Source organism: Eulemur rufifrons, chromosome 2 (genome assembly GCF_041146395.1).
Source record: "Eulemur rufifrons isolate Redbay chromosome 2, OSU_ERuf_1, whole genome shotgun sequence".
NCBI classification, from domain to species: Eukaryota; Metazoa; Chordata; class Mammalia; order Primates; family Lemuridae; genus Eulemur; species Eulemur rufifrons.
In genome coordinates this window covers 2832623-2857989 of record NC_090984.1, presented here as the reverse complement: position 1 = coordinate 2857989, position 25367 = coordinate 2832623, and positions in this window count along the sequence as shown.

Below are 25367 nucleotides of genomic sequence, written 5' to 3'. Positions count from 1 at the left end.
AGTTACCTGTTCCCACGCAAACAGGAGTATATAGAACCATGGTGGATTTCCAGCTGATGAAGTAAAGGATTATTAAAGGAACGGGATGACCATGGGGATCATCGTTAATTCTCTGAAACAGAATCCACCCTTTTCACCTGCCAAACACATGCCCACTTCTCCTCTCTGGGGATAATAAAAACTAACCAGCGAACTGACAGAGGGCCTGACCCCCCATCCACATCGACCACACACAAAAAATAAAACCGAACCCTCCAGCTACTAATTATAATGCTAACTTGCAAAATTTCCCTCCATTTTAAAACAATGGAAAAATGGTGGTGGGATCATACTTAGAAGAATGGCTTCTTGTCTGTCTCCACTAACAAAAATAGGCAACACCAAGTCAGCTACTCCTCAGCATAGTTATGTCCGTCACAGCCTTCTTGGGTTTCAGGAGGGACTTACAAACGTTATCAAAATTATGGTGAAACGCTGAACACCTGCAAATAATTTTCAATGTAGTGGTTAATTGAAAAGCTCTGCGGCATACTTCTTGGAACAAGCCAGTTACCTTTTCCCACGCAAAGAGGAGTATATAGAACCATGGTGGAATTCCAGCTGATGAAGAAAAGGATTATTAAAGGAACGGTATGACCATGGGGATCATCGTTAATTCTCTGAAACAGAATCCGCCCTTTTCACCTGCCAAACACATGCCCGCTTCTCCTCTCTGGAGATAATAAAAACTAACCAGTGAATTGACAGAGGGCCTGACGAACCCATCCACATCGACCACACACACAAAAAAAACCGTACCCTCCAGCTACGAATTATAATGCTAACTTGCAAAATTTCCCTGCATTTTAAAACAATGGACAAATGGTGGTGGGATGATACTTAGAAGAATGGCTTCCTGTCAGTATCCACTAACAAAAATAGGCAACACCAAGTCAGGTACTCCTCAGCATAGTTATGTCCGTCCCAGCCTTCTTGGGTTTCAGGAGGCACAAACAAACGTTATCACAATTATGGTGAAACGCTGAACACCTGCAAATAATTTTCAACGTAGTGGTTAATTGAAAAGCTCTGCGGCATACTTCTTGCAACAAGCCAGTTACCTGTTCCCACGGAAAGAGGAGTATATAGAAACATGGTGGATTTCCAGCTGATGAAGTAAAGGATTATTAAAGGAACGGGATGACAATGGGGATCATCGTTAATTCTCTGAAACAGAATCCGCCCTTTTCACCTGCCAAACACATGCCCACGTCTCCTCTCTGGGGATAATAAAAACTAACCAGCGAACTGACAGAGGGCCTGACCCCCCCCATCCACATCGACTACACAAAAAAAAAAACCGTAGCCTCCAGCTACTAATTATAATGCTAACTTGCAAAATTTCCCTGCATTTTAAAACAATGGAAAAATGGTGGTGGGATCATACTTAGAAGAATGGCTTCTTGTCTGTCTCCACTAACAAAAATAGGCAACACCAAGTCAGCTACTCCTCAGCATTGTTATGTCCGTCGCAGCCTTCTTGGGTTTCAGGAGGCAGAAACAAACGTTATCACAATTATGGTAAAACGCTGAACACCTGCATTAATTTTCAACGTACTGGTTAATTTGAAAACTCTCCAGCATACTTCTTGGAACAAGCCAGGTACCTGTGCCCACGCATAGAGGAGTATATAGAAACATGGTGGAATCCCAGCTGATGAAGCAAAGGATTCTTAAAGGAATGAGATGACCATGCGGATCCTGTTTAATTCTCTGAAACAGAATCCGCACTTTTCACCTGCCAAACACATGCCCACTACTCTTCTCTGGGGATAATAAAAACAAACCAGCGATCTGACAGAGGGCCTGAACACCCATCCTGACCGACCCCACAAAACAAAAAAGTACCCTCCAGCTACTAAATATAATGCCAATTTGCAAAATTTCCCTGCATTTTTAAAAAATGGAGAAATGATGGTGGGATGATACTTAGAAGAATGGCTTCTTGTCAGTCTCCACTGACAAAAATAGGCAACACCAAGTCAGCTACGCCTCAGCATAGTTATGTCCGTAGCAGCCATATTTGGTTTCAGTAGGCACATACTCACGTTATCACAATTATGGTGAAACACTGAAAACCTGCAAAGGATTTTCAACATACTGGTTAATTGAAAAGCTCTGAGGCATACTTCTTGGAACAAGCCAGTTTCCTGTGCCCACGCATAGAGAAGTATATAGAACCATGGTGGATTCCCAGCTCATGAAGCAAAGGATTCTTAAAGGAACGGGATTACCATGCGGATCCTGTTTAATTCTCTGAAACAGATCCGCAGTTTTCACCTGCCATACTAATACCCACTTCTCCTCTCTGGGGATAATAAAAACAAACCAGCGAACTGACAGAGGGCCTGACCAACACATCCACACCGACCCCATAGGAAAAAAAAAAAAAAACACCGTAGCCTCCAGCTACTAATTATAATGCTAACTTGCAAAACTTTCCTGCATTTTTAAACAATGGAAAAATGATGGTGAGATCATACGTAGAAGCATGGATTCTTGTCAGTCTCCACTAACAAAAATAGGCAACACCAAGTCAGCTACTCCTCAGCATAGTTATGTCCGTCGCAGCCTTCTTGGGTTTCAGGAGGCACAAACACACGTCATCACAATTATGGTGAAACGCTGAACACCTGCAAATAATTTTCAACGTACTGGTTAATTGAAAAGCTCTGCGGCATACTTCTTGGAACAAGCCAGTTACCTGTTCCCACGCAAAGAGGAGTATATAGAAACATGGTGGATTTCCAGCTGATGAAGTAAAGGATTATTAAAGGAACGGGATGACCATGGGGATCATCGTTAATTCTCTGAAACAGAATCCGCCCTTTTCACCTGCCAAACACATGCCCACTTCTCCTCTCTGGGGATAATAAAAACTAACCAGCGAACTGTCAGAGGGCCTGACCCCCACCATCCACATCGACAACACACAAAAAAAAAACCGTACCCTCCAGCTACTAATTATAATGCTAACTTGCAAAATTTCCCTGCATTTTAAAACAATGGAAAAATGGTGGTGGGATGATACTTAGAAAAATGGCTTCTTGTCAGTCTCTACTAACAAAAATAGGCAACACCAAGTCAGCTACTCCTCAGCATAGTTATGTCCGTCGCAGCCTTCTTGGGTTTCAGGAGGCACAAACACACGTTATCACAATTATGGTGAAACGCTGAACACCTGCAAATAATTTTCACCGTAGTGGTTAATTGAAAAGGTCTGCGGCATACTTCTTGGATCAAGCCAGTTACCTGTTCCCACGCAAAGAGGAGTATATAGAACCATGGTGGATTTCCAGCTGATGAAGTAAAGGATTATTAAAGGAACGGGATGACCATGGGGATCATCGTTAATTCTCTGAAACAGAATCCGCCCTTTTCACCTGCCAAACACATGCCCACTTCTCCTCTCTGTGGATAATAAAAACTAATCAACGAACTGACAGAGGGCCTGACCCCCCTCCATCCACATTGACCACACACAAAAAAAAAACCGTACCCTCCAGCTACTAATTATAATGCTAACATGCAAAATTTCCCTGCATTTTAAAACAATGGAAAAATGGTTGTGGGATCATACTTAGAAGAAAGGCTTCTTGTCTGTCTCCACTAACAAAAATAGGCAACACCAAGTCAGCTACTCCTCAGCATAGTTATGTCCGTCGCAGACTTCTTGGGTTTCAGGAGGGATATACAAACGTTATCAAAATTATGGTGAAACGCTGAACACCTGCAAATAATTTTCAACGTACTGGTTAATTTGAAAACTCTCCAGCATACTTCTTGTCAGGTACCTGTGCCCACGCATAGAGGAGTATATAGAAACATGGTGGAATCCCAGCTGATGAAGCAAAGGATTATTAAAGGAATGAGATGACCATGCGGATCCTGTTTAATTCTCTGAAACAGAATCCGCACTTTTCACCTGCCAAACACATGCCCACTACTCTTCTCTGGGGATAATAAAAACAAACCAGCGATCTGACAGAGGGCCTGAACACCCATCCTGACCGACCCCACAAAACAAAAAAGTACCCTCCAGCTACTAATTATAATACCAATTTTCAAAATTTCCCTGCATTTTTAAACAATGGAGAAATGATGGTGGGATGATACTTAGAAGAATGGCTTCTTGTCAGTCTCCACTGACAAAAATAGGCAACACCAAGTCAGCTACGCCTCAGCATAGTTATGTCCGTAGCAGCCATATTTGGTTTCAGTAGGCACATACTCACGTTATCACAATTATGGTGAAACGCTGAAAACCTGCAAAGGATTTTCAACATACTGGTTAATTGAAAAGCTCTGAGGCATACTTCTTGGAACAAGCCAGTTTCCTGTGCCCACGCATAGAGAAGTATATAAAACCATGGTGGATTCCCAGCTCATGAAGCAAAGGATTCTTAAAGGAACGGGATTACCATGCGGATCCTGTTTAATTCTCTGAAACAGATCCGCAGTTTTCACCTGCCATACTAATACCCACTTCTCCTCTCTGGGGATAATAAAAACAAACCAGCGAACTGACAGAGGGCCTGACCAACACATCCACACCGACCCCATAGGAAAAAAAAAAAAAAAACACCGTAGCCTCCAGCTACTAATTATAATGCTAACTTGCAAAATTTCCCTGCATTTTAAAACAATGTAAAAATGGTGGTGGGATGATACTTAGAAGAATGGATTCTTGTCAGTCTCCACTAACAAAAATAGGCAACACCAAGTCAGCTACTCCTCAGCATAGTTATGTCCGTCGCAGCCTTCTTGGGTTTCAGGAGGCACAAAGACACGTTATCACAATTATGGTGAAACGCTGAACACCTGCAAATAATTTTCAACGTAGTGGTTAATTGAAAAGCTCTGCGGCATACTTCTTGGAACAAGCCAGTTACCTGTTCCCACGCAAAGAGGAGTATATAGAACCATGGTGGATTTCCAGCTGATGAAGTAAAGGATTATTAAAGGAACGGGATGACCATGGGGATCATCGTTAATTCTCTGAAACAGAATCCGCCTTTTTCACCTGCCAAACACATGCCCTCTTCTCCTTTCTGGGGATAATAAAAACTAACCAGCGAACTGACAGGGGCCTGACACCCCCATCCACATCGACCACACACAAAAACAAAACCGTACCCTCCAGCTACTAACTATAATGCTAACTTGCAAAATTTCCCTGAATTTTAAAACAATGGAAAAATGGTGGTGGGATGATACTTAGAAGAATGGCTTCTTGTCAGTCTCCACTAACAAAAATAGGCAACCTCAAGTCAGCTACTCCTCAGCATAGTTATGTCCGTCGCAGCCTTCTTGGGTTTCAGGAGGCACAAACAAACGTTATCACAATTATGGTGAAACGCTGAACACCTGCAAATAATTTTCAACGTAGTGGTTAATTGAAAAGCTCTTCGGTATACTTCTTGGAACAAGGCAGTTACCTGTTCCCACGCAAAGAGGAGTATATAGAACCATGGTGGATTTCCAGCTGATGAAGTAAAGGATTATTAAAGGAACGGGATGACCATGGGGATCTTCGTTAATTCTCTGAAACAGAATCCGCCCTTTTCACCTCCAAAACACATGCCCACTTCTCCTCTCTGGGCATAATAAAAACTAACCGGCGAATTGACAGAGGGCCTGACCACCCCCCATCCACATCGACCACACCCACACAAAAAACCGTACCCTCCAGCTACTAATTATAATGCTAACTTGCAAAATTTCCCTGCATTTTAAAACAATGGAAAAATGGTGGTGGGATGATACTTAGAAGAATGGCTTCTTGTCTGTCTCCACTAACAAAAATAGGCAACACCAAGTCAGCTACTCCTCAGCATAGTTATTTCCGTCGCAGCCTTCTTGGGTTTCAGGAGGGACATACAAACGTTATCAAAATTATCGTGAAACGCTGAACACCTGCAAATAATTTTCAACGTACTGGTTAATTTGAAAACTCTCCAGCATACTTCTTGGAACAAGCCAGGTACCTGTGCCCACGCATAGAGGAGTATATAGAAACATGGTGGAATCCCAGCTGATGAAGCAAAGGATTCTTAAAGGAATGAGATGACCATGCGGATCCTGTTTAATTCTCTGAAACAGAATCCGCACTTTTCACCTGCCAAACACATGCCCACTGCTCTTCTCTGGGGATAATAAAAACAAACCAGCGATCTGACAGAGGGCCTGAACACCCATCCTGACCGACCCCACAAAACAAAAAAGTACCCTCCAGCTACTAATTATAATGCCAATTTGCAAAATTTCCCTTGAATTTTAAACAATGGAGAAATGATGGTGGGATGATACTTAGAAGAATGGCTTCTTGTCAGTCTCCACTGACAAAAATAGGCAACACCAAGTCAGCTACGCCTCAGCATAGTTATGTCCGTAGCAGCCATATTTGGTTTTAATACGCACATACACACGTTATCACAATTATGGTGAAACGCTGAACACCTGCAAAGGATTTTCAACATACTGGTTAATTGAAAAGCTCTGAGGCATACTTCTTGGAACTAGCCAGTTTCCTGTGCCCACGCATAGAGAAGTATATAGAACTATGGTGGATTACCAGCTCATGAAGCAAAGGATTCTTAAAGGATCGGGATTACCATGCAGATCCTGTTTAATGCTCTGAAACAGATCCGCAGTTTTCACCTGCCATACTAATACCCACTTCTCCTCTCTGGGGATAATAAAAACAAACCAGCGAACTGACAGAGGGCCCCACCAACACATCCACACCGACCCCACAGGAAAAAAAATAAACAAAACACCATAGCCTCCAGCTACTAATTATAATGCTAACTTGCAAAACTTTCCTGCATTTTTAAACAATGGAAAAATGATGGTGAGATGATACTTAGAAGAATGGCTTCTTGTGAGTCTCCACTAACAAAAATAGGCAAAACCAAGTCAGCTACGCCTCAGCATAGTTATGTCCGTCACAGCCTTCTTGGGTTTCAGGAGGCACAAACAAACGTTATCACAATTATGGTGAAACGCTGAACACCTGCAAATAATTTTCAACGTAGTGGTTAATTGAAAAGCTCTTCGGTATACTTCTTGGAACAAGGCAGTTACCTGTTCCCACGCAAAGAGGAGTATATAGAACCATAGTGGATTTCCAGCTGATGAAGTAAAGGATTATTAAAGGAACGGGATGACCATGGGGATCATCGTTAATTCTCTGAAACAGAATCCGCCCTTTTCACCTGCCAAACACATGCCCACTTCTCCTCTCTTGGGATAATAAAAACTAACCAGCGAACTGACAGAGGGCCTGACCACCCCATCCACATTGACCACACAAAAAAAAAAAAACCGTACCCTCCAGCTACTAATTATAATGCTAACTTGCAAAATTTCCCTGCATTTTAAACCAATGGAAAAATGGTGGTGGGATGATACTTAGAAGAATGGCTTCTTGTCAGTCTCCACTAACAAAAATAGGCAACACCAAGTCAGCTACTCCTCAGGATAGTTATGTCCGTCGCAGCCTTCTTGGGTTTCAGGAGGCACAAACACACGTTATCACAATTATGGTGAAACGCTGAACACCTGCAAATAATTTTCAACGTAGTGGTTAATTGAAAAGCTCTGCGGCATACTTCTTGGAACAAGCCAGTTACCTGTTCCCACGCAAAGAGGAGTACATAGAACCATGGTAAATTTCCAGCTGATGAAGTAAAGGATTATTAAAGGAACCGGATGACCATGGGGATCATCGTTAATTCTCTGAAACAGAATCCGCCCTTTTCACCTGCCAAACACATGCCCACTTCTCCTCTCTGGGGATAATAAAAACTAACCAGTGAACTGACAGAGGGCCTGACCCAACCCCATCCACATCGACCACACACAGAAAAATAACCGTACCATCCAGCTACTAATTATAATGCTAACTTGCAAAATTTCCCTACATTTTAAAACACTGGAAAAATCGTGGTGGGATGATACTTAGAAGAATGGCTTCTTGTCTGTCTCCACTGATAAAAATAGGCAACACCAAGTCAGCTACTCCTCAGCATCGTTATGTCCGTCGCAGCCTTCTTGGGTTTCAGGAGGCACAAACAAACGTTATCACAATTATGGTGAAACGCTGAACACCTGCAAATAATTTTCAACGTAGTGGTTAATTGAAAAGCTCTGCGGCATACTTCTTGGAACAAGCCAGTTACCTGTTCCCACGCAAAGAGGAGTATATAGAACCATGGTGGATTTCTAGCTGATGAAGTAAAGGATTATTAAAGGAACGGGATGACCATGGGGATCATCGTTAATTCTCTGAAAAAGAATCCGCCCTTTTCACCTGCCAAACACATGCCCACTTCTCCTCTCTGGGGATAATAAAAACTAACCAGCGAACTGACAGAGGGCCTGACCCCCCCATCCACATCGACCACACACACAAAAAAAAACGTACCCTCCAGCTACTAATTATAATGCCAATTTCCAAAACTTCCCTGCATTTTTAAACAATGGAGAAATCATGGTGGGATGATACTTAGAAGAATGGCTTCTTGTCAGTCTCCACTGACAAAAATAGGCAACAGCAAGTCAGCTACGCCTCAGCATAGTTATGTCCGTAGCAGCCATATTTGGTTTCAGTAGGCACATACACACGTTATCACAATTATGGTGAAACGCTGAAAACCTGCAAAGGATTTTCAACATACTGGTTAATTGAAAAGCTCTGAAGCATACTTCTTGGAACTACCCAGTTTCCTGTGCCCACGCATAGAGAAGTATATAGAACCATGGTGGATTCCCAGCTCATGAAGCAAAGGATTCTTAAAGGAACGGGATTACCATGTGGATCCTGTTTAATTCTCTGAAACAGATCCGCAGTTTTCACCTGCCATACTAATACCCACTTCTCCCCTCTGGGGATAATAAAAACAAACCAGTGAACAGACAGAGGGCCTGACCAACACATCCACACCGACCCCACAGGAAAAAAAAAAAAAAACACCGTAGCCTCCAGCTACTAATTATAATGCTAACTTGCAAAATTTTTCTACATTTTTAAACAACGGAAAAATGATGGTGAGATGATACTTAGAAGAATGGATTCTTGTCAGTCTCCACTAACAAAAATAGGCAAAACCAAGTCAGCTACGCCTCAGCATAGTTATGTCCGTCGCAGCCTTCTTGGGTTTCAGGAGGCACAAACAAACGTTATCACAATTATGGTGAAACGCTGAACACCTGCAAATAAATTTCAACGTACTGGTTAATTGAAAAGCTCTGCGGCATACTTCTTGGAACAAGCCAGTTACCTGTTCCCACGCAAAGAGGAGTATATAGAACCATGGTGGATTTCCAGCTGATGAAGTAAAGGATTATTAAAGGAACGGGATGACCATGGGGATCATCGTTAATTCTCTGAAACAGAATCCGCCCTTTTCACCTGCCAAACACATGCCCACTTCTCCTCTCTGGGGATAATAAAAACTAACCAGCGAACTGACAGAGGGCCTGACCCCCACCATCCACATCGACTACACAAAAAAAAAAAACCATACCCTCCAGCTACTAATTATAATGCTAACTAGGAAAATTTCCCTGCATTTTAAAACAATGGAAAAATGGTGGTGGGATGATACTTAGAAGAATGGCTTCTTGTCAGTCTCCACTAACAAAAATAGGCAACACCAAGTCAGCTACTTCTCAGCATAGTTATGTCCGTCGCAGCCTTCTTGGGTTTCAGGAGGCACAAACAAGGGTTCTCACAATTATGGTGAAACGCTGAACACCTGCAAATAATTTTCAACGTAGTGGTTAATTGAAAAGGTCTGCGGCATACTTCTTGGAACAAGGCAATTACCAGTTCCAACGCAAAGAGGAGTATAGAGAACCATGGTGGATTTCCAGCTGATGAAGTAAAGGATTATTAAAGGAACGGGATGACCATGGGGATCATCGTTAATTCTCTGAAACAGAATCCGCCCTTTTCACCTGGCAAACACATGCCCACTTCTCCTCTCTGGGGATAATAAAAACTAACCAGCGTACTGACAGAGGGCCTGACCCCCCTCCCATCCACATCGACCACACACACAAAAAAAAACCGTACCCTCCAGCTACTAATTATAATGCTAACTTGCAAAATTTCCCTGCATTTTAAAACAATGGAAAAATGGTGGTGGGATGATACTTAGAAGAATGGCTTCTTGTAAGTCTCCACTAACAAAAATAGGCAACACCAAGTCACCTACTCCTCAGCATAGTTATGTCCGTCGCAGCCTTCTTGGGCTTCAGGAGGCACAAACAAGGTTCTCACAATTATGGTGAAACGCTGAACACCTGCAAATAATTTTCAACGTACTGGTTAATTGAAAAGCTCTTCGGTATACTTCTTGCAACAAGGCAGTTACCTGTTCCCACCCAAAGAGGAGTATATAGAACCATGGTGGATTTCCAGCTGATGAAGTAAAGGATTATTAAAGGAACGGGATGACCATGGGGATCATCGTTAATTCTCTGAAACACAATCCGCCCTTTTCACCTGTCAAACACATGCCCACTTCTCCTCTCTGGGGATAATAAAAACTAACCAGGGAACTCACAGAGGGCCTGACCCCCCCATCCACATCGACCACACACACAAAAAAAAACCGTACCCTCCAGCTACTAATTATAATGCTAACTTGCAAAATTTCCCTGCATTTTAAAACAATGGAAAAATGGTGGTGGGATGATACTTAGAAGAATGGCTTCTTGTCAGTCTCCACTAACAAAAATAGGCAAAACCAAGTCAGCTACTCCTCAGCATAGTTATGTCCGTCGCAGCCTTCTTGGGTTTCAGGAGGCACAAAGACACGTTATCACAATTATGGTGAAACGCTGAACACCTGCAAATAATTTTCAACGTACTGGTTAATTGAAAAGCTCTGCGGCATACTTCTTGGAACAAGCCAGTTACCTGTTCCCACCCAAAGAGGAGTATATAGAACCATGGTGGATTTCCAGCTGATGAAGTAAAGGATTATTAAAGGAACGGGATGACCATGGGGATCATCGTTAATTCTCTGAAACAGAATCCGCCCTTTTCACCTGTCAAACACATGGCCACTTCTCCTCTCTGGGGATAATAAAAACTAACCAGCGAACTGACAGAGGGCCTGACCCCCCCCATCCACATCGACCACACACACAAAAAAAAAACTGTACCCTCCAGCTACTAATTATAATGCTAACTTGCAAAATTTCCCTGCATTTTAAAACAATGGAAAAATGGTGGTGGGATCATACTTAGAAGAATGGCTTCTTGTCTGTCTCCACTAACAAAAATAGGCAACACCAAGTCAGCTACTCCTCAGCATAGTTATGTCCGTCGCAGCCTTCTTGGGTTTCAGGAGGGACATACAAACGTTATCAAAATTATGGTGAAACGCTGAACACCTGCAAATAATTTTCAACGTACTGGTTAATTTGAAAACTCTCCAGCATACTTCTTGGAACAAGCCAGGTACCTGTGCCCACGCATAGAGGAGTATATAGAAACATGGTGGAATCCCAGCTGATGAAGCAAAGGATTCTTAAAGGAATGAGATGACCATGCGGATACTGTTTAATTCTCTGAAACAGAATCCGCACTTTTCACCTGCCAAACACATGCCCACTACTCTTCTCTGGGGATAATAAAAAGAAACCAGCGATCTGACAGAGGGCCTGAACACCCATCCTGACCGACCCCACAAAACAAAAAAGTACCCTCCAGCTACTAATTATAATGTCAATTTGAAAAATTTCCCTGCATTTTTAAACAATGGAGAAATGATGGTGGTATGATACTTAGAAGAATGGCTTCTTGTCAGTCTCCACTGACAAAAATAGGCAACACCAAGTCAGCTACGCCTCAGCATAGTTATGTCCGTCGCAGCCATATTTGGTTTCAGTAGGCACATACACACGTTATCACAATTATGGTGAAACGCTGAAAACCTGCAAAGGACTTTCAACATACTGGTTAATTGAAAAGCTCTGAGGCATACTTCTTGGAACAAGCCAGTTACCTGTTCCCACGCAAAGAGGAGTATATAGAACCATGGTGGATTCCCAGCTCATGAAGCAAAGGATTCTTAAAGGAACGGGATTACCATGAGGATCCTGTTTCATTCTCTGAAACAGATCCGCAGTTTTCACCTGCCATACTAATACCCACTTCTCCTCTCTGGGGATAATATAAACAAACCAGCGAACTGACAGAGGGCCTGACCAACACATCCACACCGACCCCACAGGAAAAAAAAAAAACAAAACACCGTAGCCTCCAGCTACTAATTATAATGCTAACTTGAAAAACTTTCCTGCATTTTTAAACAATGTAAAAATGATGGTGAGATGATACTTAGAAGAATGGCTTCTTGTGAGTCTCCACTAACAAAAATAGGCAACACCAAGTCAGCTACGCCTCAGCATAGTTATGTCCGTCACAGCCTTCTTGGGTTTCAGGAGGCACAAACAAACGTTATCACAATTATGGTGAAACGTTGAACACCTGCAAATAATTTTCAACGTAGTGGTTAATTGAAAAGCTCTGCGGCATACTTCTTGGAACAAGCCAGTTACCTGTTCCCACGCAAAGTTGAGTATATAGAACTATAGTGGATTTCCAGCTGATGAAGTAAAGGATTCTTAAAGGAACGGGATGACCATGGGGATCATCGTTAATTCTCTGAAACAGAATCCGCCCTTTTCACCTGCCAAACACATGCCCACTTCTCCTCTCTGGGGATAATAAAAACTAACCAGCGAACTGACAGAGGGCCTGACCCCCCAATCCACATCGACCACACAATAAAAAAAAAAACCGTACCCTCCAGCTACTAATTATAATGCTAACTTGCAAAATTTCCCTGCATTTTAAAACAATGGAAAAATGGTGGTGGGATGATACTTAGAAGAATGGCTTCTTGTCAGTCTCCACTAACAAAAATAGGCAACACCAAGTCAGCTACTCCTCAGCATAGTTATGTCCGTCGCAGCCTTCTTGGGTTTCAGGAGGCACAAACACACGTTATCACAATTATGGTGAAACGCTGAACACCAGCAAATAATTTTCAACGTAGTGGTTAATTGAAAAGCTCTGCGGCATACTTCTTGGAACAAGCCAGTTACCTGTTCCCACGCAAAGAGGAGTACATAGAACCATGGTAAATTTCCAGCTGATGAAGTAAAGGATTATTAAAGGAACCGGATGACCATGGGGATCATCGTTAATTCTCTGAAACAGAATCCGCCCTTTTCACCTGCCAAACACATGCCCACTTCTCCTCTCTGGGGATAATAAAAACTAACCAGTGAACTGACAGAGGGCCTGACCCAACCGCATCCACATCGACCACACACAAAAAAATAACCGTACCATCCAGCTACTAATTATAATGCTAACTTGCAAAATTTCCCTACATTTTAAAACACTGGAAAAATGGTGGTGGGATGATACTTAGAAGAATGGCTTCTTGTCTGTCTCCACTGATAAAAATAGGCAACACCAAGTCAGCTACTCCTCAGCATCGTTATGTCCGTCGCAGCCTTCTTGGGTTTCAGGAGGCACAAACAAACGTTATCACAATTATGGTGAAACGCTGAACACCTGCAAATAATTTTCAACGTACTGGTTAATTGAAAAGCTCTGCGGCATACTTCTTGGAACAAGCCAGTTACCTGTTCCCACGCAAAGAGGAGTATATAGAACCATGGTGGATTTCTAGCTGATGAAGTAAAGGATTATTAAAGGAACGGGATGACCATGGGGATCATCGTTAATTCTCTGAAAAAGAATCCGCCCTTTTCACCTGCCAAGCACATGCCCACTTCTCCTCTCTGGGGATAATAAAAACTAACCAGCGAACTGACAGAGGGCCTGACCCCCCCATCCACATCGACCACACACACAAAAAAAAACGTACCCTCCGGCTACTAATTATAATGCCAATTTCCAAAATTTCCCTGCATTTTTAAACAATGGAGAAATCATGGTGGGATGATACTTAGAAGAATGGCTTCTTGTCAGTCTCCACTGACAAAAATAGGCAACACCAAGTCAGCTACGCCTCAGCATAGTTATGTCCGTAGCAGCCATATTTGGTTTCAGTAGGCACATACACACGTTATCACAATTATGGTGAAACGCTGAAAACCTGCAAAGGATTTTCAACATACTGGTTAATTGAAAAGCTCTGAGGCATACTTCTTGGAACTAGCATGTTTCCTGTGCCCACGCATAGAGAAGTATATAGAACCATGGTGGATTCCCAGCTCATGAAGCAAAGGATTCTTAAAGGAACGGGATTACCATGTGGATCCTGTTTAATTCTCTGAAACAGATCCGCAGATTTCACCTGCCATACTAATACACACTTCTCCCCTCTGGGGATAATAAAAACAAACCAGTGAACTGACAGAGGGCCTGACCAACACATCCACACCGACCCCACAGGAAAAAAAAAAAAAACACCGTAGCCTCCAGCTACTAATTATAATGCTAACTTGCAAAATTTTTCTACATTTTTAAACAATGGAAAAATGATGGTGAGATGATACTTAGAAGAATGGATTCTTGTCAGTCTCCACTAACAAAAATAGGCAAAACCAAGTCAGCTACGCCTCAGCATAGTTATGTCCGTCGCAGCCTTCTTGGGTTTCAGGAGGCACAAACTAACGTTATCACAATTATGGTGAAACGCTGAACACCTGCAAATAATTTTCAACGTACTGGTTAATTGAAAAGCTCTGCGGCATACTTCTTGGAACAAGGCAATTACCAGTTCCAACGCAAAGAGGAGTATAGAGAACCATGGTGGATTTCCAGCTGATGAAGTAAAGGATTATTAAAGGAACGGGATGACCATGGGGATCATCGTTAATTCTCTGAAACAGAATCCGCCCTTTTCACCTGCCAAACACATGCCCACTTCTCCTCTCTGGGGATAATAAAAACTAACCAGCGTACTGACAGAGGGCCTGACCCGCCTCCCATCCACATCGACCACACACACAAAAAAAAACCGTACCCTCCAGCTACTAATTATAATGCTAACTTGCAAAATTTCCCTGCATTTTAAAACAATGGAAAAATGGTGGTGGGATGATACTTAGAAGAATGGCTTCTTTTAAGTCTCCACTAACAAAAATAGGCAACACCAAGTCAGCTACTCCTCAGCATAGTTATGTCCGTCGCAGCCTTCTTGGGTTTCAGGAGGCACAAACAAGGTTCTCACAATTATGGTGAAACGCTGAACACCTGCAAATAATTTTCAACGTACTGGTTAATTGAAAAGCTCTTCGGTATACTTCTTGGAACAAGGCAGTTACCTGTTCCCACGCAACGAGGAGTATATAGAACCATGGTGGATTTCCAACTATTGAAGTAAAGGATTATTAAAGGAACGGGATGACCATGGGGATCATCGTTAATTCTCTGAAACAGAATCCGCCCTTTTCACCTGTCAAACACATGCCCACTTCTCCTCTCTGGGGATAATAAAAACTAACCAGGGAACTGACAGAGGGCCTGACCCCCCCATCCACATCGACCACACACACACAAAAAAAAACCGTACCCTCCAGCTACTAATTATAATGCTAACTTGCAAAATTTCCCTGTATTTTAAAACAATGGAAAAATGGTGGTGGGATGATACTTAGAAGAATGGTTTCTTGTCAGTCTCCACTAACAAAAATAGGCAAAACCAAGTCAGCTACTCCTCAGCATAGTTATGTCCGTCGCAGCCTTCTTGGGTTTCAGGAGGCACAAAGACACGTTATCACAATTATGGTGAAACGCTGAACACCTGCAAATAATTTTCAACGTAGTGGTTAATTGAAAAGCTCTGCGGCATACTTCTTGGAACAAGCCAGTTACCTGTTCCCACGCAAAGAGGAGTATATAGAACCATGGTGGATTTCCAGCTGATGAAGTAAAGGATTATTAAAGGAACGGGATGACCATGGGGATCATCGTTAATTCTCTGAAACAGAATCCGCCCTTTTCACCTGTCAAACACATGCCCACTTCTCCTCTCTGGGGATAATAAAAACTAACCAACGAACTGACAGAGGGCCTGACCCCCCCCATCCACATCGACCACACACAAAAAAAAAAACCGTACCCCCCAGCTACTAATTATAATGCTAACTTGCAAAATTTCCGTGCATTTTAAAACAATGGAAAAATGGTGGTGGGATCATACTTAGAAGAATGGCTTCTTGTCTGTCTCCACTAACAAAAATAGGCCACACCAAGTCAGCTACTCCTCAGCATAGTTATGTGCGTCGCAGCATTCTTGGGTTTCAGGAGGGACATACAAACGTTATCAAAATTATGGTGAAACGCTGAACACCTGCAAATAATTTTCAACGTACTGGTTAATTTGAAAACTCTCCAGCATACTTCTTCGAACAAGCCAGGTACCTGTGCCCACGCATAGAGGAGTATATAGAAACATGGTGGAATCCCAGCTGATGAAGCAAAGGATTCTTAAAGGAATGAGATGACCATGCGGATACTGTTTAATTCTCTGAAACAGAATCCGCACTTTTCACCTGCCAAACACATGCCCACTACTCTTCTCTGGGGATAATAAAAACAAACCAGCGATCTGACAGAGGGCCTGAACACCCATCCTTACCGACCCCACAAAACAAAAAAGTACCCTCCAGCTACTAATTATAATGTCAATTTGCAAAATTTCCCTGCATTTTTAAACAATGGAGAAATGATGGTGGTATGATACTTAGAAGAATGGCTTCTTGTCAGTCTCCACGGACAAAAATAGGCAACACCAAGTCAGCTACGCCTCAGCATAGTTATGTCCGTAGCAGCCATATTTGGTTTCAGTAGGCACATACACACGTTATCACAATTATGGTGAAACGCTGAAAACCTGCAAAGGATTTTCAACATACTGGTTAATTGAAAAGCTCTGAGGCATACTTCTTGGAACAAGCCAGTTACCTGTTCCCACGCAAAGAGGAGTATATAGAACCATGGTGGATTCCCAGCTCTTGAAGCAAAGGATTCTTAAAGGAACGGGATTACCATGAGGATCCTGTTTCATTCTCTGAAACAGATCCGCAGTTTTCACCTGCCATACTAATACCCACTTCTCCTCTCTGGGGATAATATAAACAAACCAGCGAACTGACAGAGGGCCTGACCAACACATCCACACCGACCCCACAGGAAAAAAAAAAAACAAAACACCGTAGCCTCCAGCTACTAATTATAATGCTAACTTGCAAAACTTTCCTGCATTTTTAAACAATGGAAAGATGATGGTGAGATGATACTTAGAAGAATGGATTCCTGTCAGTCTCCACAAACAAAAATAGGCAAAACCAAGTCAGCTACGCCTCAGCATAGTTATGTCCGTCGCAGCCTTCTTGGGTTTCAGGAGGCACAAACACACGTTATCACAATTATGGTGAAACGCTGAACACCTGCAAATAATTTTCAACGTACTGGTTAATTGAAAAGCCCTGCGGCATACTTCTTGGAACGAGGCAGTTACCTGTTCCCACGCAAAGAGGAGTATATAGAACCATGGTGGATTTCCAGCTGATGAAGTAAAGGATTATTAAAGGAACGGGATGACCATGGGGATCATCGTTAATTCTCTGAAACAGAATCCGCCCTTTTCACCTGCCAAACACATGCCCACTTCTCCTCTCTGGGGATAATAAAAACTAACCAGCGAACTGACAGAGGGCCTGACCCCCACCATCCACATCATCCACACACAAAAAGAAAACCGTACCCTCCAGCTACTAATTATAATGCTAACTTGCAATATTTCTATCCATTTTAAAACAATGGAAAAATGGTGGTGGGATGATACTTAGAAGAATGGCTTCTTGTCAGTCTCCACTAACAAAAATAGGCAACACCAAGTCAGCTACTCCTCAGCATAGTTATGTCCGGGGCAGCCTTCTTGGGTTTCAGGAGGCACAAACACACGTTATCACAATTATGGTGAAACGCTGAACACCTGCAAATAATTTTCAACGTAGTGGTTAATTGAAAAGCTCTGCGGCATACTTCTTGGAACAAGCCAGTTACCTGTTCCCACGCAAAGAGGAGCATATGGAACCGTGGTGGATTTCCAGCTGATGAAGTAAAGGATTATTAAAGGAACGGGATGACCATGGGGATCATCTTTAATTCTCTGAAACAGAATCCGCCCTTTTCACCTGCCAAACACATGCCCACTTCTCCTCTCTGGGGATAATAAAAACTAACCAGCGAACTGACAGAGGGCCTGACCCCCACCATCCACATCGACCACACAAAAAAAAAAAACCGTACCCTCCAGATACTAATTATAATGCTAACTTGCAAAATTTCCCTGCATTTTAAAACAATGGAAAAATGGTGGTGGGATGATACTTAGAAGAATGGCTTCTTGTCAGCCTCCACTAACAAAAATAGGCAACACCAAGTCAGCTACTCCTCAGCATAGTTATATCCGTCGCAGCCCTCTTGGGTTTCAGGAGGGACATACAAACGTTATCAAAATTATGGTGAAACGCTGAACACCTGCAAATAATTTTCAACGTACTGGTTAATTTGAAAACTCTCCAGCACACTTCTTGGAACAAGCCAGGTACCTGTGCCGATGCATGGAGGAGTATATAGAAACATGGTGGAATCCCAGCTGATGAAGCAAAGGATTCTTAAAGGAATGAGATGACCACGCGGATCCTGTTTAATTCTCTGAAACAGAATCCGCACTTTTCACCTGCCAAACACATGCCCACTACTCTTCTCTGGGGATAATAAAAACAAACCAGCGATCTGACAGAGGGCCTGAACACCCATCTTGACCGACCCCACAAAACAAAAAAGTACCCTCCAGCTACTAATTATAATTCCAATTTGCAAAATTTCCCTGCATTATTAAACAATGGAGATATGATGGTGGGATGATACTTAGAATAATGGCTTCTTGTCAGTCTCCACTGACAAAAATAGGCAACACCAAGTCAGCTACGCCTCAGCATAGTTATGTCCGTATCAGCCATATATGGTTTCAGTAGGCACATACACACGTCATCACAATTATGGTGAAACACTGAAAACCTGCAAATGATTTTCAACATACTGGTTAATTGAAAAGCTCTGAGGGATACCTCTTGGATCTAGCCAGTTTCCTGTGCCCACGCATAGAGAAGTATATACAACCATGGTGGATTCCCAGCTCATGAAGCAAAGGATTCTTATAGGAACGGGATTACCATGCGGATCCTGTTTAATTCTCTGAAACAGATCCGCAGTTTTCACCTGCCATACTAATACCCACTTCTCCTCTCTGGGGATAATAAAAACAAACCAGCGAACTGACAGAGGGCCTGACCAACACATCCACACCAACCCCACAGGAAAAAAAAAAAAACACCGTAGCCTCCAGCTACTAATTATAATGCTAACTTGCAAAACTTTCCTGCATTTTTAAACAATGGAAAAATGATGGTGAGATGATACTTACAAGAATGGATTCTTGTCAGTCTTCACTAACAAAAATAGGCAAAACCAAGTCAGCTACGCCTCAGCATAGTTATGTCCGTCGCAGCCTTCTTGGGTTTCAGGAGGCACAAACTAACGTTATCACAATTATGGTGAAACGCTGAACACCTGCAAATAATTTTCAACGTAGTGGTTAATTGAAAATCTCTGCAGCATACTTCTTGGAACAAGCCAGTTACCTGTTCCCACGCAAAGAGGAGTATATAGAACCATGGTGGATTTCCAGCTGATGAAGTAAAGGATTATTAAAGGAACGGGATTACCATGGGGATCATCGTTAATTCTCTAAAACAGAATCCGCCCTTTTCACCTGCCAAACACATGCCCACTTCTCCTCTCTGGGGATAATAAAAACTAACCAGGGAACTGACAGAGGGCCTGACCTCCCCATCCACATCGACCACACATAAAAAAAAAAACCGTACCCTCCAGCTAGTAATTATAATGCTAACTTGCAAAATTTCCCTGCATTTTAAAACAATGGAAAAATGGTGGTGGGATGATACTTAGAAGAGTGGCTTCTTGTCAGTCTCCACTAACAAATATAGGCAACACCAAGTCAGCTACGCCTCAGCATAGTTATGTCCGTCGCAGCCTTCTTGGGTTTCAGGAGCCACAAACAAACGTTATCACAATTATGGTGAAACGCTGAACACCTGCAAATAATTTTCTACGTACTGGTTATTAGAAAAACTCTGCGGCATACTTCTTGGAACAAGCCAGTTACCTGTTCCCACGCAAAGAGGAGTATATAGAACCATGGTGGATTTCCAGCTGATGAAGTAAAGGATTATTAAAGGAACGGGATGACCATAGGGATCATCGTTAGTTCTCTGAAACAGAATCCGGCCTTTTCACCTGCCAAACACATGCCCACTTCTCCTCTCTGGGGATAATAAAAACTAACCAGCGAACTGACAGACGGCCAGACCCCCACCATCCACATCGACCACACAAAAAAAAAAAACGTACCCTCCAGCTACTAATTATAATGCTACCTTGCAAAATTTCCCTGCATTTTAAAACAATGGAAAAATGGTGGTGGGATGATACTTAGAAGAATGGCTTCTTGTCAGTCTCCACTAACAAAAATAGGCAACACCAAGTCAGCTACTCCTCAGCATAGTTATGTCCGTCGCAGCCTTCTTGGGTTTCAGGAGGCACAAACAAACGTTATCACAATTATGGTGAAACGCTGAAAACCTGCAAATAATTTTCAACGTACTGGTTAATTGAAAAGCTCTGCGGCATACTTCTTGGAACAAGCCAGTTACCTGTTCCCACGAAAGGAGGAGTATAGAGAACCATGGTGGATTTCCAGCTGATGAAGTAAAGGATTATTAAAGGAACGGGATGACCATGGGGATCATCGTTAATTCCCTGAAACAGAATCCGCCCTTTTCACCTGCCAAACACAAGCACAATTATCCTCTCTGCGGATAATGAAACCGAACCAGCGAACTGACAGAGGGCCTGACTCCCCCCCATCCACATCGACCACACACAAAAAAAAAGCGTACCCTCCAGCTACTAATTATAATGCTAACTTGCAAAATTTTCCTGCATTTTAAAACAATGGAAAAATGGTTGTGGGATGATACTTAGAAGAATGGCTTCTTGACAGTCTCCACTAACAAAAATAGGCAACACAAAGTCAGCTACGCCACAGCATAGTTATGTCCGTCGCAGCCTTCTTGGGTTTCAGGAGGCACAAACACACGTTTTCACAATTATGGTGAAACGCTGAACACCTGCAAATAATTTTCAACGTAGTGGTTAATTGAAAAGCTCTGCGGCATACTTCTTGGAACAAGCCAGTTAACCGTTCCCACGCAAAGAGGAGTATATAGAACCATGGTGGATTTCCAGCTGATGAAGTAAAGGATTATTAAAGGAACGGGATGACCATGGGGATCATCGTTAATTCTCTGAAACAGAATCCACCCTTTTCACCTGCCAAACACATGCCCACTTCTCCTCTCTGGGGATAATAAAAACTAACCAGCGAACTGACAGAGGGCCTGACCCCCACCATCCACATCGACCACACAAAAAAAAATCCGTACCCTCCAGCTACTAATTATAATGCTAACTTGCAAAATTTCCCTGCATTTTAAAACAATGGAAAAATGGTGGTGGGATGATACTTAGAAGAATGGCTTCTTGTCAGTCTCCACTAACAAAAATAGGCAACACCAAGTCAGCTACTCCTCAGCATAGTTATGTCCGTCGCAGCCTTCTTGGGTTTCAGGAGGCACAAACAAACGTTATCACAATTATGGTGAAACGCTGAACACCTGCAAATAATGTTCAACGTACTGGTTAATTGAAAAGCTCTGCGGCATACTTCTTGGAACAAGCCAGTTACCTGTTCCTACGCAAAGAGGAGTATATAGAACCATGGTGGATTTCCAGCTGATGAAGTAAAGGATTATTAAAGGAACGGGATGACCATGGGGATCATTGTTAATTCCCTGAAACAGAATCCGCCGTTTTCACCTGCCAAACACAAGAACACTTCTCCTCTCTGCGGATAATAAAACCTAACCAGCGAACTGACAGAGGGCCTGACTCCCCCCCATCCACATCGACCACACACAAAAAAAAAGCGTACCCTCCAGCTACTAATTATAATGCTAACTTGCAAAATTTCCCTGCATTTTAAAACAATGGAAAAATGGTTGTGGGATGATACTTAGAAGAATGGCTTCTTGACAGTCTCCACTAACAAAAATAGGCAACACCAAGTCAGCTACGCCTCAGCATAGTTATGTCCGTCGCAGCCTTCTTGGGTTTCAGGAGGCACAAACACACGTTTTCACAATTATGGTGAAACGCTGAACACCTGCAAATAATTTTCAACGTAGTGGTTAATTGAAAAGCTCTGTGGCATACTTCTTGGTACAAGCCAGTTACCCATTCCCACGCAAAGAGGAGTATATAGAACCATGGTGGATTTCCAGCTGATGAAGTAAAGGATTATTAAAGGAACGGGATGACCATGGGGATCATCGTTAATTCTCTGAAACAGAATCCGCCCTTTTCACCTGCCAAACACATGCCCACTTCTCCTCTCTGGGGATAATAAAAACTAACCAGCGAACAGACAGAGGGCCTGACCCCCACCATCCACATCGACCGCACAAAAAAAAAAACCGTACCCTCCAGCTACTAATTATAATGCTATCTTGCAAAATTTCCCTGCATTTTAAAACAGTGGAAAAATGGTGGTGGGATGATACTTAGAAGAATGGCTTCTTGTCAGTCTCCACTAACAAAAATAGGCAACACCAAGTCAGCTACTCCTCAGCATAGTTATGTCCGTCGCAGCCTTCTTGGGTTTCAGGAGGCACAAACAAACGTTATCACAATTATGGTGAAACGCTGAACACCTGCAAATAATTTTCAACGTACTGGTTAATTTGAAAACTCTCCAGCATACTTCTTGGAACAAGCCAGGTACCTGTGCCCACGCATAGAGGAGTATATAGAAACATGGTGGAATCCCAGCTGATGAAGCAAAGGATTCTTAAAGGAATGAGATGACCATGCGGATCCTGTTTAATTCTCTGAAACACAATCCGCACTTTTCACCTGCCAAACACATGCCCACTACTCTTCTCTGGGGATAATAAAAACAAACCAGCGATCTGACAGAGGGCCTGAACACCCATCCTGACCGACCCCACAAAACAAAAAAGTACCCTCCAGCTACTAATTATAATGCCAATTTGCAAAATTTCCCTGCATTTTTAAACAATGGAGAAATGATGGTGGGATGATACTTAGAGGAATGGCTTCTTGTCAGTCTCCACTGACAAAAATAGGCAACACCAAGTCAGCTACGCCTCAGCATAGTTATGTCCGTAGCAGCCATATTTGGTTTCAGTAGGCACATACACACGTTATCACAATTATGGTGAAACGCTGAAAACCTGCAAAGGATTTTCAACATACTGGTTAATTGAAAAGCTCTGAGGCATACCTCTTGGAACAAGCCAGTTACCTGTTCCCACGCAAAGAGGAGTGTATAGAACCATGGTGGATTCCCAGCTCATGAAGCAAAGGATTCTTAAAGGGACGGGATTACCATGCGGATCCTGTTTAATTCTCTGAAACAGATCCGCAGTTTTCACCTGCCATACTAATACCCACTTCTCCTCTCTGGGGATAATAAAAACAAACCAGAGAACTGACAGAGGGCCTGACCAACACATCCACACCGACCCCACAGGAAAAAAAAAAAAAAAACCGTACCCTCCAGCTACTAATTATAATGCTAACTTGCAAAATTTTCCTGCATTTTTAAACAATGGAAAAATGATGGTGAGATGATACTTAGAAGAATGGATTCTTGTCAGTCTCCACTAACAAAAATAGGCAAAACCAAGTCAGCTACTCCTCAGCATAGTTATGTCCGTCGCAGCCTTCTTGGGTTTCAGGAGGCACAAACACACGTTATCACAATTATGGTGAAACGCTGAACACCTGCAAACAATTTTCAACGTAGTGGTTAATTGAAAACTCCGCGGCATACTTCTTGGAACAAGCCAGTTACCTGTTCCCACGCAAAGAGGAGTATATAGAAGCATGGTGGATTTCCAGCTGATGAAATAAAGGATTATAAAAGGAACGGGATGACCATGCGGATCCTGTTTAATTCTCTGAAACAGAATCCGCCCTTTTCACCTGCCAAACACATGCCCACTACTCTTCTCTGGGGATAATAAAAACAAACCAGCGATCTGACAGCGGGCCTGAACACCCATCCTGACCGACCCCCAAAAACAAAAAAGTACCCTCCAGCTACTAATTATAATGCCAATTTGCAAAATTTCCCTGAATTTTTAAACAATGGAGAAATGATGGTGGGATGATACTTAGAAGAATGGCTTCTTGTCAGTCTCCACTGACAAAAATAGGCAACACCAAGTCAGCTACGCCTCAGCATAGTTATGTCCGTAGCAGCCATATTTGGTTTTAGTAGGCACATACACACGTTATCACAACTATGGTGAAACGCTGAAAACCTGCAAAGGATTTTCAACATACTGGTTAATTGAAAAGCTCTGTGGCATACTTCTTGCAACAAGCCAGTTACCTGTTCCCACGCAAAGAGGAGTATATAGAACTATGGTGGATGTCTAGCTGATGAAGTAAAGGATTATTAAAGGAACGGGACGACCATGGGGATCATCGTTAATTCTCTGAAACAGAATCCGCCCTTTTCACCTGCCAAACACATGCCCACTTCTCCTCTCTGGGGATAATAAAAACTAACCAGCGAACTGACAGAGGGCCTGACCCCCCCATCCACATCGACCACACACAAAAAAAAAAAAACCGTACCATCCAGCTACTAATTATAATGCTAACTTTCAAAATTTCCCTGCATTTTAAAACAATGGAAAAATGGTGGTGGGATGATACTTAGAAGAATGGCTTCTTGTCAGTCTCCACTAACAAAAATAGGCAACACCAAGTCAGCTACGCCTCAGCATAGTTATGTCCGTCGCAGCCTTCTTGGGTTTCAGGAGGCACAAAGACACGTTATCACAATTATGGTGAAACGCTGAACACCTGCAAATAATTTTCAACGTAGTGGTTAATTGAAAAGCTCTGCGGCATACTTCTTGGAACAAGCCAGTTACCTGTTCCCACGCAAAGAGGAGTATATAGAACCATGGTGGATTTCCAGCTGATGAAGTAAAGGATTATTAAAGGAACGGGATGACCATGGGGATCATCGTTAATTCTCTGAAACAGAATCCTCCATTTTCACCTGCCAAAC